Genomic DNA, 11,401 nt, shown 5'->3' on the forward strand with positions numbered 1-11,401 from the left:
AATTACATCTAGAACACAATAAAGTATGCAAAAAGGGGTCTGAATACTTTCTGAAGCTATTTTACATCAGTCCTACAGGACTATCATCCCTCTTCTGCTTATGTCGAGGCAGAAGTGTGTAGCAAGCAGTCTTGCTTCTAATGACACTGATGAGAACAGTACAGCTGCACCTTCACAGAACACAGATACCACAGTGAGGAAAGACACAACAGCTGCACCACTGCCTCCCTGCAGGATTGCAGAACCAGGACCCCGCTGAGTAAAAACCACACTTGGGAACATACAGATGCACTGAGAGAAACTACCCTTAATGCAATGTTCCATGTAACATGTGATATCAGTCTCACCAACCAACTTAGTTGCAGAAACCAATAGAAAACAATACACAGAGCACATTTATGCATACTCTAACTGATATACAGCTTGATTCTTTATCCTAACTTATCTTTTTAAAGTCTGTCATGCTTGGAAAGAGTGGTCTTCTAATTTGGAATTGTAATACAGTTCCCATCAAAACCTTGCAATGAACTATGAGAGCTTGAGGCTGTTTAAACTGTAAATCCAGTTCATTCCAATACAATGAAAATATTGTATTGACACACTGACTTGCTCAATTAACAAAGACAGTACTTGCACATGTATATACAGTATGATAGATTTTGACACGTATTGTATTTATGTGAGTTTTACCTTTAAGGACAAGCTAAAACGGACGTTAGTGCAATATGACGTACAGTACACAAGAGTGAAACAGATCTTTTGAAGCATTGGAATCAATTTCACTGAAAGTAAATGAGGAGGGAGACATAAAATGAGGATGCAGACCGCTGTGTGAAAATTATATAGTAGATTAAAGGGAAATGGAAAATTGACAGACATTTGATTGACATACACACCACTGGTACGTGATGACGTAAAATCTTGTTTTCCAGGAAGTGGATGAAAAAAGAAAAAAATACAAGTATTCCAATTTTATAAATGTTTTGGTATATACAGTATACTTTAAGACATGTTCATATGGTTATGAAGAATTTATTAAATAGACAAAGAATCCTTACTTTAACAAAGGATCTGAAAAAATAATTAAAGAATGATTCTGATAGTAGGTTTTTGTACAGTATGTGGAAGTGTGTATAAATCCACCTGCAGTTGGGGAGAAACACGAATTCCTTATCAATTATCAAGCTTTTTAGTGGACAGTAAAGAATTAGCTGTAGCTTTAGCCATATATGCTTGGCAATGCATGACAAATATTGTCTATTTTTTTGGCCTGGAAGCAAGGCACTAATTAAGGCAACAGGTATCAATTGCCTTGATTAAGATCTGACTCCAACTGCTCCAGTTGATATGATAATTAGCATGCCTAAACAACACTACCAGTGAGCATTGAACAGAATCCATTTATTTTGGAGCTCCAGAGCTGAAAAGGCTCAACTGATCAGGCCAAATACAGAGGTCCAACACCTCCACTCAAGCTCACCCTAAAACAGCCTCCAAGATGTGTGAGCTCCACAGGGGGCTGAAAGGGCTGTGGCTATTGGACCTACAGTGTTGAAGCCAGATTGTCGAGAGACCAAGGCAAACAGAGGCCGGAATTTGCTTGCTATAGCAGAAAAGGACAGAGATAGAAAGAGAGACAACAGAGAGATACGGGGGAGAGAGAGAGAGAGAGAGAGAGAGAGAGAGAGAGCTGGTCCTGCGGCTGAGGATGGGGATGTGCTGAGTCAGTCAGAAATCGGCTCTGTACACATCATGCTGCTTACAGCGCCACCATCATCATCAACAGACAAAAGAGGACAGCGGGAATATGCACTGTTCAAATGACTGACAAACGGTTTAATGCTCAGCTGTGTTTAATGAATCCCACTGCAGGGCCAGGCTCTGCTGGATCTGCATGCATAAGCCAATTTGTGCCAAATGCTCTTTGAAGAATGCCATTTCATGTGCCACCATGAACCACCAGGGGGTGACAGAGAGCAGAAAATAGATATCTGCATAGTAATGAAACAAAGCAATTATTAATCTCAATTAAGCCAGGTGGATCATTTCAGCTCTCTTGGGTAGAGGAGTGTATTGTTCATATAAAAGTCTGGATGACACATATCTTTCTGCTGTACAATTCTGGTAAAATTGGTTTGTTTTATGTCCACAAAAAACAGAACTGAATTTACCTGACCTTTCTTTGAATCTTTACTCGCTTAGTTGTGCTGAAAGTCCTGGAAGATCTGACACAGGGATGCATGTGGGTGCGTTGTGTCACAAGATGATGATCTTATTTTTACCCCATGTTATATTCCTGGAAACAGCAAACACATAAAGAGATCCTAGCTTGCTCCAAATTAAAAGGGCTGCAAGACTGTATTGCAGGCATGAGACATTCTCCATCTGTGAACAGCCGTGATATCTAAAGAGCATAAATGTGTAGCCTACGAACTGGGCACTGTAAACAGTTCAGGTTGGTTGTTTAAAAGCGACAGCATTATGTGAATAATATGGACACAATTCCCAAAGGACTTCATTAATAGCGCACCAACATGCTTGGGTAGTTTCTCTCAGTGCATTCTGTGTTTTTTGTTATCTGTTTGTCTAAGTGCTTAGCGTTTCCGTGTATTGTAACCTTCTGTGCACAACGTAGTCTGTCTGTCAGTTCAGTCACTTAATTCATTCATTTCACCTGTGTTTCACTTCCTGATTGTTTCTCCACACCTGATTGACCTCTTGTTACCAGTGTATTTAAACCCCTCTGTTTGTCTAACTCATTGGCTCAACTCTGATTGTTATGTGTCCTGACCATACTCTCCAGCGTTATATTCTGATTGATGTTATGACTTGTTTTGTTTTCGACTTCCGCCTCTCGCTTTATCCTTCTGTCTTGTTTTGAATTGCAGTGTATCGACCCATCTTGGCTTTTCAACTTCTGTCTCTGGATTTTGTTTTTGTTTTTGTTTGTTCTGCCCGCTTGTTATTGACCCTTCATTTGTGACTACGACTTTGTTTTGGATTATACTTGCTACCTCTGTTTGCTGGTGTATTGACCCTCTGCCTGGACACTTACGAACACTTAACACTGATTGTGTTAAAGCAACAGGAAAAAGCTAAATATGAAAAGCTACACTGTGCGACCAAGAAAGAAACGTGTTTGAAACAGTGGTGGGGCAAAATGCTATATGTATTTTTAACGAAATTATTTTCATCCATATGCCCATTTTATGAATCATGTGTATGCACAAGTATGGTTAAATGTAGGATGACATCCAGGCCAATTCTATCCATGAGGCCCCAGGGCTCTATGTTGACCTTTCTCCCAAGTAGCACACATGCTAACCCCGTCCTGTTTGGTGTACAAAAGAAAATTCCCTGGACAAAAAGCCTTTTACAATTAATATTTAAGTGTACAGAAGTGACCCTGACCTCAAAATGGTACAACGTTAAACATGACTTCAAATTTTAACGCAAGATTACTTTTTATTTTTATTTTATACAGTTTCAAAATAATAAAAAAAGGAAAAAGGCCCTGTGCAAAAGTTTGGAAATCCTGTCAGTTAGTAAGTCCTCCTGGCAACCATAACAGTTTGTCAACGCTTCCTGTAGCCAGTCTTTCAATCCTTGCTTTTTCCCATTCTTCCTCTAGCTCAGATATATTCTTCGGCCTCCTTGCATGTATGGCATGTTTGAGATCTCTTCACAAATTGTCAATGATATTCAAGTCTGGGGACTGTTGTGGCCATTCCAAAACCTTCATCCATCTTTCCTGGAGGTACTTCATGATTGATTTCGAGGTATGATTTGGATCATTGTCTGGAATACCCAACCACTCCTCAACATTTGCTTCTAGAATGTGCTGATATTCTAGACACGGTCGGGATTAACAAATTGGCAAAATGCACACCGTCTCTGCACCTCGACATTAGCCTACTCAGTGTTTTATCTATCCGACGGTGACCGGCCATCAGTTTGTAGTAAGCCACCGGGAAAAGCATTTCCCAGCGTTTCTTTGGTACCAACAATTGGGCTATTCTCAGTTTTGAGTGTCACAACTCACTCAGTGTAGCCTATCTTTTATTATAGCAAAATAGGGGAAAATAGCATGGGGCACATCTGGCACCAATAACCATCACTAGGTCAAAAGCAAAGCATAGCATATCACCAAAAGACTGGAAAAAGTTCCTGGAGTTCTATGGTGGAAGTCAGAGGAGCTTTCGCAAGAGATAATCTTGCGTCATAACTGAGCACCCCTGAGCACATCACACAGTTTGTTTCCCCATATAACCTTTCATGACACTAGTATATCCCAGTCAATAGGTACCCAATAAAAGGGGACATACCATACGTGTAAGCTGACTGCAGCCTTTGCTCTATGTTATTTCCCACTGGGAAATCTTGTATATCGGCATTGAACACTCCTTACTGACACCAATGATGCTTCCACCAATGCCTCTGACTAAACCAAGCTGGTTTGTTTACATCCCAAATCCCACAAAGCCAGGTGTGTAAGCCCCTTGGATCCTTATCAGTATCTTGTACATCCCTTCCAGGCTGGTGGGAGGGAGCTGGTGAGCCATTGATGCAGACCAGCCACCCAACTTCCATTAAGGTGCAGTCCTCATGGGTGTGGCTGGATTGCCCACAATGCCAGCACTCCTGCCTAGTTGTTTGAGGAGACCTCTGGTCTTCTGGCACAGCGATTGCTGAGACTGGGGATTATGGGGGAACAATACAGAAAGGATTATGGGGAGGTAAGGAGTGGCAGATGAGGGTTTCTCTTGGTGGGGTGGCGCAACTGGCTGTGCATAATATACCGACTGGTGTCCTGACTAATGACTCAACTCTCCAGGCTACCATTTGGGAATGGGTAGGAATGAAGCCGGAGGGCCACCAAGTTATTTGCAGCACTCAGTCAGCCCTTTGCTAATGGTCAGCAGCTCCTCGACTCCTCGACACTGGCTGCAACACAAATGCTGCACTCCCAATGAAGTCATGGAGCAGGTGGCACTGGAGGATTTTATGATGGGGTTCCTGAAAGGGACCTCCAACTGGCTCCAGTGCCACCAACTAACCTCCCTGTGTGCGGCCATCCAGCTGGCAGAGAATCACCTATCTATCAGAGAGGACACATGGAAGAAGGCCATTGATTCTTGATCGATTTGGCTGGGGTTTTGAGAAATGGTGATACTGGGACTGGTGGAAGGGGTCCAACAAGGGGATGTGTTCATTATCCTTTTATCACAGTTGGGGGCGAGTTGGTCATGGATGATGTCGGTCCAGGGAAGGGGCCATCTAGTGGACACTTCCTTGTTCCTGGTGAGGTAGAAATGTCTGTCACAGGTTCAGGGGCAGAGGCTATTGGCCCTCCCTTACTCTTGCCTTTGAACAGTCTCGGGATGAGATGCTGAGTCAAGTGATTCAAATTGATGGTAGGCTACTCAACCAGCAGATGGCACTGATCTACCCAGGTATATCAGTTGCAACCCCCATACAAACACAGACAGCATGCAACTTTCATTTCCAAAAAGCCACTAGAAAAGGTATTTTCAAGTGGCTCACAACAATTCTGGGAAATTAGGGTGGCCTGTAGCGTAGTGGTTAAGGCACATGACTGGGACCCGCAAGGTCGGTGGCTCGATCCCCGGTATATGCACAATAAGATCCGCACAGCCGTTAGGCCCTTGAGCAAGGCCCTTAACCCTGCATTGCTCTAGGGGAGGATTGTCTCCTGCTTAGTCTAATCATCTATTTGTCACTCTGGATAAGAGCGTCTTAGAAATGCCATTAATGTAATGTAATGTAAGATGATTGGCCAGTTTTGACAAATAGCATGCCTGGGACTCGAGGAAGGGGCCCAACAAGTTGTTTTCATTGTCCCTTTGCCACAGTTGGGGTGGGGTGGTCATGGCAGGGCTGTCTAGTGGATCCTTCCCTGTTCCTGGTAAGGCAAAAATGTCTGAAACAGGTTTGGGGGCAAAGGCTATTGGCCCTCCCCTACTCTCTATAGTGACTGACTTTGCCCTTGAACAGTCTCGGGATGAAACACTGAGTCAAATCACTCACTGAATAAGAAAATATTTCCAATGGTTAAGCAGCATGAGTTTCTTTTCTGCGTGCATGTTTCTGCATTCTCAAACTTGACTGTTGCATTACACTAGCCTTTGCACGGTTGTCCTCGATATGAGTGTTGTTGACTATAATAATTATAGTAATAATACTATAGTTCTATTGCTGTCATAATAATAATAATAATAATAATAATAATAATAATAATAATAATAATATAATAATAATAATGAAAAATAATAATAATAATAACCTACTTACCCTTTAGTGGGAAAACTGACAAACAGCCCCCACATCAGCAGATACCAGCCACCTTCATCCTATACAAGGTAAACACAATGCTTTGTACTGCGTGTAACATTAGCTACTTATTAGGTATTTATTACACTTATTTTTTTTACTTCTACTGCTGTAGCCTATCCATTTAGAGTTATGATGCATTGTATGTTCAGAGATGCTCTTCTGCATACCACTGTAGTAATGTGTGGTTATTTGCGTTGCTGTCACCTTCCTGTCAGCTTTGACCAATCTGGCCATTCTCCTCTGACATCTCTCATTAACAAGGTGTTTCTGTCTTCAGAACTGCTGCTCACTGGAATTTTGTTAAATTTTTGCACCACTCTTTGCATGAAAATCCCCGGAGATCAGACCACGCTGTCTGCCACCAACAATCTTTCTATGGTCAAAGTCACTTAGATCATATTTTTTCCACATTCTGATGGTTGATGTGAACATTAACTGAAGCTCCTGACCTGTATCTACATGAATGTATGCATTGCACTGCTGCCACACAATTGGCTGATTAGATAATCGCATGAATAAGTAGGTGTAAGAAAGTAATGTTCCTAATGAAGTGCTCTGTGAGTTATTATTATTATACAACTAAAACTAAATGGAATGGCTGTGTATGTGGCAGGCACAGGGGGGTCGACTGTGTGATGGCTAGCTACCTGCACTATTTTGTTTATCAATCAGCTAATGTCAGCTAATGCAGTTTGTGCGACAAACATCTTTATTTACTGTAATGTTCCTGAGTTTTGTCTATCTTGTATTTAGTTAGTTTATCTTGTATTTTTGTGAATTCATAATTTTTCATATTCTTGTCCGGTTTTCTGTTTACATTATATTTCATTGCACTCGTCTTCCCCTGTGATGTCTGTGTCTTTATGTAGTTCTGAGCCCAAGTCACTTCCCTGTCTGCGTGATTCTCTATTTGGGTGTTTTTGGAATTTTCCGCTTTCCTAGGTGGGTGGAATACCTCGAATGCCAAAAAGTCAATTCTGCGGCCATTCCAGAACGCCTTTACATCAGCTCCCCTTAAACAAGGTCCCCTTAGAAAGAATTTCCATGGACCTCGTCGGACTATTAGGCTATTAGTTCAAATGGCTATTGCTTTCTGTTACCCCTAGTGGATTATGCAACATGATAGAGGTAGTGCCTGTCTGCAATATATTGGCTAAAACCATTGAGGAGTGCATCATTTGCTTTCATTTTTTCTCCCGTGTGAGGATCCAGAAAGAAATTCTCACAGTTCAAGGCACCTCAGGTTCAATGTCACAGACACTAAAGGAACTGTACAAATTTCTGGATGTCAGGTCAATTCAATCTAGCATTTACCACAATGAAACTGATGGGTTTATGGAGCGCTCACAAGATGGTGCACTCACAAGTTCAAATTGCATGTGAACATTTCCAGAGCATCACAGATGGCAATACAACACGAGAGCACAATTGTGAACATTTAAGTCCTATTATAACTCCCAACAGTAGCTTCCAAATGACATGCCGAGTGGCAAGGTACTTTTGAGGTCACATGGCATATAGGGGATGTAGATTATGAAGTAATTTGTTCTGATATGGGGGAGGGGCACGAAAGTGGTAGACTTTGCTAGCTATACCAGATCAGCTGGGACCAGAAATTCCCAATTTGAACAAAGCTTATGCGGCCCCACTTGACAGTCATCTGACTCCGAAGCAACAGGCAGAGGTTCAATTGCAGCAAGATTTTCCTGGCATGTTCTCACCCCTACCAGAAAGAACACAACATACTACATACCTCAATATGCATGGTAGTTAGAAGTGACCCATATTGATTACCTGAACATACAAATAAGTACAGGAAAAAAGGTACATGAGCAATGGGGCAAGATTCTGGCCATGGGAGTAATCTCACAGTGGCTGGTGTAGCCCCATTCTGCTTGTTCCCAAGTCAGATGGGTTTGTTTGAAATTTTAAGTCTATCCTGCCTTAGGTGGACAAGCTGCTGGGTCAGCATACATTGAGCACTGCTCAATTTCTTTGACTGCCAGATTCCCTTTTCTCCTGTGTCCAAGGAAAAATTCCACCTCTCTCCATTCCATTGGATTACACCAATTTGTCACCCTCCTGTTTGGATTTCATGAGGATCTGGCAACCGTACAGAGTCTGGACAGGCTGTTAAGACTGCATGCTACATATACAGCTGCCTATCTGGATGACATCTTCATCCATAGTAATGATTGGCAGAGGCATATGCAGAAGATGCACGCGGTCCTGAAGATTTGCAAAGGGTGGGGCTCACTGAAAATCCTGGGAAGTGTGCAATTGGGCAGATTGAGGCACGGTATCTGGGGTTCCTCTTTGGGTGGGGACGAGTCAGGAGTTTGTGCATCGGTGACAAGAAGACTGCTGAGTTATATTGATGAACCAGGAGATGATATTCATGCAAGCTAAAAATACCTTGATTCGCATACCATATCTCTCCCATGGTTACAAACCCATAAAGTGTTTTTCCTATTTTTTTAGTTTGGCAGTAGAGCAAATGACTGACACGTTGATGTTGTAAGAGGTGGACAAAATAAAAAAATGGTTGCTTCTATTATCTATACATTTATATTTTTGTAATTGCACTTCGCAAAGGTTTGTGGGAAACAATTTGTTTTTGTTTTTGATTGGCCTGCTTTGAACTGGGCTTGATCATGTGTCACAATTACCTTACTGTATGTCAGCAAAAGATAGCTAGCAAGCACAAGTTATATAACAAAAAAGTTAAAAGGAGGAACTGGAAAAAGCAGCAAAACTACCAAAGGTTGATCCGTTTTTTTTAACTAGCAACTGCCATTGGCGAGGTGTACAATTCTCAATTTCACCATATGACTGCCGCCACAGCCAAACTCTCAAAACTAAAAACTTATCAAGAAATGCTTAAGGAACAGAATGGGAGAGACTAAGTGGGTTTTCAATACTTTCAACTGAAAATGACAGAGCAAGGCATTTGGACCTGTAGAGCTTGGTGGGAAGTTGCACCGGATGTCCTTTTAAATGAGTGAGCATAATTTTTGCTTTTAATCTTTAAGCCATTATAAATCAGAAAGAGTAATGTAATATTGCGATGTTGTCTTATCCCTGGGCGGCAGGGATGGTGCAGTGGGTAGCACTGCTGCCTCACAGCAAGGAGATCCTGGGATCAAATCCCCGTCGGCCAGGGCCTCTCTGTGCGGAGCTTGCATGTTCTCCCCGTGTTTGTGTGGGTTTCCTCCGGGTACTCCGGTTTCCTCCCACAGTCCAAATACATGCAGGTTAGGCTCCCCGGCCACTTGATCCAATTCACCACCAGGTGGTGAGCACCATTTCCAGGATGCCGCCCAGTGACTCCAAGAAGGCCGGATACTCTGAACTGCCGTTTGGTGCATAAGCACAAATGACAGTCAGAGCTTTCCCCCCAGCAACACGTAGTCGCAGAGAGGCAACCCTCTCATTCCCCGGGTGGAACACCAACACAGTGGCGCTCAGCCGGTGGCTTGTGAGTATCCCCACACGCGCCCGGCACCTCTCACCCTGCCCAACTATATCTAGTTGGTATCGCTCCGCCTCCCGAACTAGCTCCGGTTCCTTCCCCACCAGAGAAGTGACATTCCACGTCCCCAGAACCAGTCTGTGATGCTGAGATCAGCGTGCCCGGATCCCAGCCTTTGCCAACTGCCCGTTGGGCAAAGCGGACCCCTGCAGGTGGTGAGCCTACAGGGCGGCGACCCCATGTGACCAATTCGGGCTGTGCCCGGCCGGGCCCCATGGGATAAGGCCCGGCCACCAGACGCTCGTCGACGAGCTCCCCTCCCGGGTCTGGCTCCAGAAGGGGGCACCGGTTTTCCTTTTCCGGGTGAGGTATCTTGGTGCTTGTCAGGCCGTGTCATGGAGTCTTTGAATCGCTCTTAGTCTGGCCCCTCCCCCGGGACCAATTTGCCTTGGGAGACCCTACTTGGGGCTAAGGCTAGTGCCCCCGACAACATAGCTCCCAGGATCACCGGGATGCACAAACCCCTCCACCATGTTAACGTGCCTCTCCAAGGAATCGGCACCTTAACCTTGGTGGAGAGGCCTTGGTGAGTCAACATGTCAGTGATTTTTCAATAATAGGAAGGTATTTACAATGGTCTTGTAACAATGTTTAAACACAAATGTTTTACTTAGTGTACCTTTAATGCTAGATCTCAAAGGAGAATGGCCAGACTGGTCAAAGCTGACAGGAAGGTGACAGAAACGCAAATAACAACACATTACATCAGTGGTATGCAGAAGAGCATATCTGAACACACAACGCATCATAACTCAAAGTGGATAGGCTACAGCAGTAGAAGTCTAAAAAATAAGTAATAAATACCTAATAAAGTGTATATTACAAGGTTGGTGTGGATGGTACTGGGTGGAGTTTTGGAAATGGGTATGCGAGCATGTATATTCTGTGGCTGGTGCATTATGGATGTTCAGCTTTTATGAAATGCAAGGTTATCTGTCGAATCACAGTTAGAGGGGCCATTACCTTTGACTGATACAGGTGAATATGCAATATACACAGAAGGGATAGGTCAATTGGAAGAGCACACCAGTTGTACAAAGCCTCTTTGCTCTCAGCTGTCTTACAAGTTCTCCTGCACCTCTGCACAAGGGGCCAGGTCAATTCCATGCAACCGATCCATTCCTATAGCAGGGGGGCCTGTGGTGGTGGCAGTAGGGAGGCCGCTGGCCTGGTAGAACCTTAAATGGGAAAACTAAGGGAACTGTGACATTACATTTGGGGAGCATCTACTTAACAGTTCTCCTGGTACCATAGTCCTATCATACAAGCATGTAGGGGTGGCCTGTAGCGTAGTGGTTAGGGAAAATGACTGGGACACGCAAGGTCGGTTCTAATCCCCGTGTAGCCACAATAAGATCTGGACAGCCTTTTGGCCCTTGAGCAAGGCCCTTAACCCTGCATTGCTCCAGGGGAGGATTGTCTCCTGCTTAGTCTAATCAACTGTACGTCGCTCTGGATAAGAACACCTGCCAAATGCCAATAATGTAATGTAATAATGTAATCCAGTACATGAAT

The sequence above is a fragment of the Conger conger genome, chromosome 4, assembly GCF_963514075.1.
Source record: "Conger conger chromosome 4, fConCon1.1, whole genome shotgun sequence".
NCBI lineage: Eukaryota > Metazoa > Chordata > Actinopteri > Anguilliformes > Congridae > Conger > Conger conger.